This window comes from Populus nigra, chromosome 18 (assembly GCF_951802175.1).
Source record: "Populus nigra chromosome 18, ddPopNigr1.1, whole genome shotgun sequence".
In the NCBI taxonomy this organism is placed as follows: domain Eukaryota; kingdom Viridiplantae; phylum Streptophyta; class Magnoliopsida; order Malpighiales; family Salicaceae; genus Populus; species Populus nigra.
In genome coordinates, this window is record NC_084869.1 from 6,059,829 (window position 1) to 6,068,360 (window position 8,532).

At 38.3% G+C, this 8,532-nt stretch overlaps 1 long non-coding RNA gene across 1 annotated transcript; it reads right to left on the bottom strand.

Moving 5' to 3' along the window:
- Positions 1-5,138: 5,138 nt before the first annotated feature.
- Positions 5,139-7,854, bottom strand: LOC133677995 (uncharacterized). The gene is made up of 3 exons (XR_009835882.1): positions 7,810-7,854; positions 6,253-6,308; positions 5,139-5,404 (listed from the first exon to the last, which is right to left on the bottom strand). It is a non-coding gene; the product is annotated as an uncharacterized LOC133677995 (long non-coding RNA).
- Positions 7,855-8,532: the final 678 nt, after the last annotated feature.

Genomic DNA, 8,532 nt, shown 5'->3' on the forward strand with positions numbered 1-8,532 from the left:
GCATAGGCTCTGCAAGCAGTTTCATTGATGATTTCTAAATCGGCATCGACTCAGTTTTCCTTGACTATTTGTGAATCAATAAGGGCTTTGTACAGTTATGAATCCATATGTCATATCTTGAAGTAGTTTCAGTGATGATTTCTTAGTTGGCAGCGACTCAGTTTTCCGTGACTCTATGAGAGTCAACAATGGCTGTGTGCGTTGACGAATCCATACGTCAGCTATATAAGCAGTTTTGGTGACAAATGAGGCAACGACGACTCAGTTTCCTTGATTATTTCATAGTCAACAATGAATCTGCACGCTAACAAATCCATACATCAGCTATGGAAGCTATTTCATTAATGATTGCTGAATCGGCATCGATTGATATTTCCTTAGCTAATTCTGAGTCAATAGGGGTTGTGTGCACTGACGAATCCATGTATCAACTATGGAAGCTGTTTCATTGACGATTTCTGAATCGATGTCGACTCAAATTTCCTTAACTATTTCTAAGTCACAGGGGCTGTGTGCACTAACGAATCCATGCATCAGCTCTTGAGGCTGTTTATGTGATGAATCTGAGGCAGCATGGACTCAGTTTTCCTTAAATATTTCAGAGTAAACAGGGGCTGTATGCGCTGACAAATCCAAGGGTCATCTCTGCAAGCAGTTTTGTTGATGATTTCTGAATTGGCATCGACTGAGTTTTCCTTGACTATTTGAAAGTCTACAGTGGTTATGTGTGCTGATGAGTCCATACATCAGCTATGGAAGCAGTTTCGGTGATGATTTCTGAGGCGGCATCGACTCAAATTTCCTCGACTATTTCTCAGTCAACAGAGGCTTCGTGCACTGACGAACCCATGTGTCAGCTCTTAAAGCAGTTTCAGTGATGATTTCTGAGTCGGCAACGACTCAGTTTTCCATGAATATTTCTTAGTCAATAGGGGTTGTGTGCGCCGAGGAATCCATGCGTCAGCTCTTGAAACAGTTTTGGTGATGATTTATGAGTCGGTAGCGACTCAGATTTCCTTGACTATATTTGGGTCAACTAGGGCTGTGTGCGCTAATGAATCCATGTGTCAACTCTTGAAGCAGTTTTGGTGATGATTTTTTAGTCGGCAGCGACACAGTTTTCCTTGAATATTTCTGAGTAAATAGGGGCTATGTGCACTGTCGAATCCAAGCATCAGCCCTGCAAGCAGTTTCATTGATGATTTCTAAGGTAGCTGCGACGCAGTTTTCCTTGACTATTTCTGAGTCAACAGCGGTTATGTGCGCTGACGAATCCATTCGTTAGCTCTGGAAGTTGTTTCTTTGACGATTTCTGAATTGACATCGACTTAGATTTCCTTGATTATTTTTGAGTCAATAGGGGCTACGTGCGCTGATGAATCCATGCGTCAACTCTGAAAGCTGTTTTGGTACACAGCGACTCAGTTTTCCTTGACTATTTCTGAGTTAAAATGGGTTGTGTGCGTTCACGAATCCAAGTGTCATCACAGAAAATAGTTTTGGTGATGATTTCTGAGTCGACATCGACTCAGTTTTCCTTGAATATTTGTGAGTGAACAGGGGTTGTGTCCACTAACGAATCCATACATCAGTTCTGGGACAGGTTTCTGTGACGATTTATGAGGCGACAACGATTTAGATTTCCTTGACTATATATGAGTCAACCGGGGGTGTGTGCGCTGACGAATCCATGCGTCAGCTCTGGAAGCAGTTTCGATGATCATTTTTGAGTCGGCAGTGACTCAGTTTTCCTTGATTATTTAAAAGTCAAAAGGGGCTACGTGCGCTGATGAATCCATGCATCAACTTTGGAAGCTGTTTCAGTGAAGATTTATGAGGATGCAGCGACTCAGTTTTCCTTGACTAATTATGAGCTAACAGGGGTTGTGTGCGATGACGAATCCAAGTGTCAACTCTTCAAGCAGTTTCATTGATGATTTTTGAATCTATGTCTCAGTTCTTCAAGCAGTTTCGTTGACGATTTTTGAGTCGGCAGCAACTCATTTTTCTTTGACTATTTGTGAGTCAACAGGGGTTGAGTGCGCTGACGAATCCATGTGTTGCCTCTTGAAGCAGTTTCAGTGATGATTTCTTAGTTGGCAGCTATGGAAGAATTTTCAGTGATGATTTCCGAGTCTGCAGCGACTCAGTTTTCCTTGATTATTTCAGAGTCGAGAGGGGCTACGTTCGCTGACGAATCCAAGCGTCAGCTCTGGAAGCTATTTTGGTGATGATTTATGAGTACGCAACGACTCAGTTTTCCTTGACTATTTATGAGTCAATAGGGGCCGTGTGCGATGACGAATCAAAGTGTCAGCTCTGCAAGCAGTTTCGTTGATGATTTCTGAATCCAAGTGTCAGCTAGCAAGCAGTTTTGTTGACGATTTCTCAGTCGGCAGCGACTCAGTTTTCCTTGACTATTTATGAGTCAACAGGGGCTGAGTGCGCTGACGAATCCATGTGTCGCCTCTTGAAGCAGTTTCGATGATGATTTCTTAGTCGGCAGGGACTCAGTTTTCCTTGAATGTTTCTGCATAAACAGGGGCTGTGTGCGTTGTCGAATCCATGCATGAGCCATGCAAGCAATTTTGATGATGATTTCTGAATCTGCATCGACTCCGTTTTCCTTGACTATTTGTGAGTCAACAGGGGCTATGTGTGTTGAGGAATCCATGTGTCTACTCTTGAAGCAGTTTCGGTGATGATTCCTTAGTCGGCAGCGACTTAGTTTTCCATGACTATTTCTTAGTCAATTGGGGCTGTGGGCGCTAATGGATCCATGCGTGAGCTCTAGAAGTAGTTTTGTTGACGATTTCTGAATCAGCATCGACTCAGTTTTCCTTGACTATTTATGAGTGAACAGAGGCTGTGTGTGCTGATGAATCCATGCGTCAGCTATGGAAGAATTTTTGGTGATGATTTCCGAGTAGGCAGCGACTCAGTTTTCCTTGACTATTTCAGAGTTGAGAGGGGCTACGTGCGCGGACAAATCCAAGCGTCAGCTCTGGAAGCTGTTTCGGTGATGATTTATGAGTACGCAACGACTCAATTTTCCTTGACTATTTATGAGTCAATAAGGGTTGTGTGCGATTACGAATCGAAGTGTCAGCTTTGCAAGTTGTTTCGTTGATGATTTCTGAATCCAAGTGTCAGCTACCAAGCAGTTTCGTTGATGATTTCTGAGTCGGCAATAACTTGGTTTTCCTTGACTATTTATGAGTCAACAGGGGCTGAGTGCACAGACGAATCCATGTGTCGCCTCTTGAAGCAGTTTCGATGATAATTTCTTAGTCGGCAAGGACTCAGTTTTCCTTGAATATTTCTGCGTAAACAGGGGTTGTGTGCAAGCAGTTTTGATGATGATTTCTGAATCGGCATCAACTCCGTTTTCCTTGACTATTTGTCAGTCAACACCGGCTAGGTGCGCTTAGGAATCCATATGTCAGCTATAGAAGCTGTTTCATTCATGATTTCTCAATCAACATTGACTCAAATTTCCATGACTATTTGTGAGTCAACAGGGGTTGTGTGCATTGACTAATTCATGCATCAACTCTTGAAGCATTTTCAGTGATGATTTCTGAGTCAACTGAGACTCAATTTTCCTTAAATATTTTTGAGTAAACAAGTGTTGTGTGTGCTGTTGAATCCAAGTGTTAGCCTTGCTAGCAATTTTGATGATGATTTCTGAATCGGCATCGACTTAGTTTTCCTTGGCTGTTTATGAGTCAACAGGGTTTGTGTGCGCTGATGAATCCATGCATCAGGTTTGGAAGTATTTTCGGTGATGATTTCTGAGTCGGCAGCGACTTAGTTTTCCTTGACAGTTTCAGAGTCAAGAGGGGCCACATGCGCCAACGAATCCATGCGTCAGCTTTAGAAGCTGTTTAGTTAATGATTTCTAAGTACGCAATGACTTAGTTTTCCTTGACTATTTATGAGTCAACAGGGGCTGTGTGCGATGACGAATCCAAGTGTCAACTCTACAAGTAGTTTCGTTGATGATTTCTAAATTCAAGTGTCAACTCTGCAAGCAGTTTCGTTGACAATTTCTGAGTCGGCAGCGACTCAATTTTCCTTGACTATTTGTGAGTCAAAAGGGGCTGAATGTGCTAAGGAATCCATGCGTCGCCTCTTAAAGTAGTTTCAATGATGATTTCTTAGTCGGAACGACTTGATTTTCCTTTAATATTTCAGTGTAAATAGGGCTTGTGTGCACTGTCGAATCCAAGCTTCAACTTTGCAAGTAGTTTCGATGATGATTTCTAAATCAGCATCGACTCAGTTTTCCTTGACTATTTGTGAGTCCACAGAAGTTGTGTGCGCTGACGAATATGCATCACCTTTTGAAGCTTAGTCGTCAGCGTCTAAGTTTTCCATGACTATTTCTTAGTCAACTGGGGTTGTGGGTGCTGAGGAATCCATGTGTCAACTCTGGAAACATTTTCGGTGATGATTGATGAGTCTGCAACGAGTCAGATTTCTTTGACTATTCTTGATTCAACTGGAGCTGTATGCGCTGATGAATTCATGTGTTAGCTCTAGAAGCAGTTTTGTTGACGATTTCTGAATCGGCATCGACTCAGTTTTCCTTGACTATTTATGAGTGAATAGGGGCTGTGTGCGTTGACAAATCCATGCGTCAGCTATGGAAGCATTTTCAGTGATGATTTCTGAGTCGGTAGCGACTCGATTTTCTTTGACTATGTCAAAGCCAAGAAGGGCTACGTGCACTCATGAATCCATGCTTTAGCTCTAGAAGCTGTTTTGATAATGATTTCTAAATACGTAGCGACTCAGTTTTCCTTGATTATTTATGAGTCAACAAGGGCTGTGTGCGATGATGAATCCAAGTGTTAGCTCTGCAAGCAATTTCATTGATGATTTCTGAATCAAAGTGTTAGTGTAACACCCTGTAATTTAGTACATTCATAAAAGAACTTTGATCCTTAACTTTTAAAAAAATGGGTATTTTTTTTTTCATCACCGAACTTATTCGAGAGTTGCCGAAATTTCCACTGAAATTTCGGCAGAGTTTCCTTTATACCTGGAGGTCCCAAGTTATCGACAATCATCCTGTATAGTTATACTCATTTCTCAATCATATCATAATCATGTAGAACCTTAACAACACATCATTCATGGTACATGCCTCACATTTCGCATGCTCATTTCTTTCCCATTAACACACATAATTCATAACAATTGCAAGTAAACAAACTAAGATTACAAATACAGAATAATACATTTTTATATCCGACACTTAATGTAAAAGGAGTACTATTACATATTAAGTCATTTAGTTCCTTAAAGACAAAATACATTAATGTTCATCTTCTTATTCAATCATACAAAAGGAGACTAGAGGACCTAAAACGCTACTCCTGGCGTGAATCTGAAGGACCTGCAATTTCACAATGTATATAATAAATATAGCATAAAAGGAAAATCACACAATCCATGCACAAGTAATTAAACATACATTCAACGATATGCAATCATAGTTCCTTGAAATTCTCATTTATCCTTCCATTATTACGTCTCTATTCATCCTTCCTAGAATCATTCAACATTTTCATTTTATGTCTTGTTTCACCTCACGAGCGCATTTAATCCATTATAATATCTACCATGTGATTTCTCTCCCTCTTACTCTATCTCTTTATATTAATTTCAATCCCAACATCTATTATACCCATTATGGCTTTTCCATATAAGTTGTCAAACTCGTCATGATTTCGGTCCAATTTTAGTTTATAAATATATTCAACTTACAAATTTCTTGTGCCCATTTCGACACATTCCAATGTTTCTTTAGATTTTCAGTAAAATCTCTCATTATTATGGAACCTGCCATCATTTTCACAATATTCACATCTGATCCATCTTCAAATAATATGAATACCATACATACATCATTCTATTTAATTCATCAACCTAATCTCATTTGACCACTATAATTAAGGCCAAATTTCATTATCTATCACAATTATTGGCATTTTATTACACTAGTATAATTATCACCAAATTCTTATCATGCCAGCAACAACACGAAACCTTACTACAACATATTTACATTATTAGTCATAATTTCTTTGACATCCTCCATGTGCGCAGGACATGATTCTCAAATTATATCAATTACAATTCATTAATTAATTCAAAATACATCATATATATATATATATATATATATATATATATATATATATATATATATAGCATTGCATTCCTTAAGTGTATAACACCTACCATGGTTAATGAACTTCTATTCTCACGTCCCAAGCGATACGATATTTGCCTCCATCCTTCACAAGAATTAGATCTTCATCAGTTTCTCTCTTTTTTTTTCTTCAATAATCCATAACATAAACATAAATTACCATTTTTGTTTAACAATTAGGTATCGTCCAACATTCCATTTATAATCTGATAAGTCAGTCATCCTGACAATATTAACACCACACAAGTAAGTTAACTCAAGTTGTATATTCCGGTCATTAGAAAACAAAACTCATGCCACTAGCCCATCACCGGGTAACTAGTTCCTCCGCCCATCTTATTCCATAATTTCCAATCAATATCCGCCTCTTCAAGGCCGAATGAATAATCCTATCAAGATGTCAATCCCAATTTCATTAATATTTTTAATTATTCCCTATCGAAAATATCATTATAATACCTCTCCCCTAAAACTTGGAAGGGAATGCTGACACTAATAAATTTTCATTAGTGTTATTAGTCTCCCATATCAGGATCGGCTAATCAATTTCATTGTGAACATCAAAATTAATACCACTGATTGATGTTGTCGACTATTTCTAACATGAAATAGCCAATCAGATTTTTCTTTCCATAATATCTAGGAATATTTCCGGAAATATTGATGTCAAGATTCTTGACACCATTAGCTTTCACTTCAGGAATAGCTAGTCAGGTTTCATGTGATTGCCGATATCGACAACATCGGTCGATATCATTAACTATTCTCACCCAAATAGTTAATCAAATTCAGTATCCCTCATTTTCAGGGATGATTATGCTGATGGATGATTATGCTGATGTTAGTAAACCTTACTAACATCATTAGCCTCTGCATTCGGGACCGGCTAATCAAGTTTCGTGTGATTGCCAATATTGACAGCACCGGTCAATATCATTAACTATTCTCACCCGAATAGTTAATCAAGTTCAGCATCCCTCATTTTCAGGGATGATTATGCCGATGTTAGTAAACCTTACTAACATCATTAGCCTCCGCATTCGGGACCGGCTAATCAAGTTTCGTGTGATTGCCGATATTGACAGCACCAGTCAATATCATTAACTATTCTCACCCGAATAGTTAATCAAGTTCAGCATCCCTCATTTTCAGGGATGATTATGCCGATGTTAGTAAACCTTACTAACATCATTAGCCTCCGCATTCGGGACCGGCTAATCAAGTTTCGTGTGATTGCCGATATTGACAGCACCGATCAATATCATTAACTATTCTTACCCGAATAGTTAATCAAGTTCAGTATCCCTCGTTTTCAGGGATGATTATGCCGATGTTAGTAAACCTTACTAACATCATTAGCCTCCGCATTCGGGACCGGCTAATCAAGTTCGAGGAATGATCATCAACGAAGTCTATTAGTGTAATCCATATTCTTAACCCAGTCAAGTACTCAAATCCATTTTTAATTTCTCGTTTATTTCACTTTATCCTCTCTCTTTGTGGTTTCACCCATAGACTCAAAGACCAAGAATTTAATAAGTTAGTAAATTAACGCTACGTAAAAAGTGTAGGTATAGAACACCTACCAGCTGCAGAAGCTCAACTCGCTCTTCCTTGTTGTTGTTGGCCCCTCTTGCAGTCCCTCTTTAAGCTCCTACTATACGAGCTCCTGAGAAGTTGAGTGAGTGCTTCTCCTACATTTTTAATATAACATCTTGAATCATTATTGAATCTTCCTGATTTATTCATAATATTCATAAATTCACAAAATCGAATACTTCCGTAAACAATTTCCATGAATGTATTTTATTTTCTTACTTGTCATTTAAATTCATTTACATTAGAATTTATTTACACTAACATTAAACGCCCATTTAACTCAATTTTTCATCGATGATCTTCAATGTCCAAAGGGCGTGACTTTTCGTCATCGATTTTCTTTTGCCCCAAGACATTTAATCTATCACCAAACAATGTAATTTAACTTAAATTTCATCAATGACTACACATGCCAAATTTTTCCAAAAGCACACTCAAAATGATTCCTTATATCATAATTCAACTTACAACATGATTTCCCATTCTAACACAACCAAAGTATTAGTCAATCACTATTCTTTATAGAATTTAACTATATCATCACTTATCAACACATCAAACATGACTCAAACATAACACAAACACAACCATCATCATTAAACCCATTGCCATTATCCTTAGTCCCAAAACATACTTTTTATGCTAAACCTCATATTCTCATTCAATATTTCTCAAACCAAACTTAAAACATCATTTTGTAAATTTAGAAT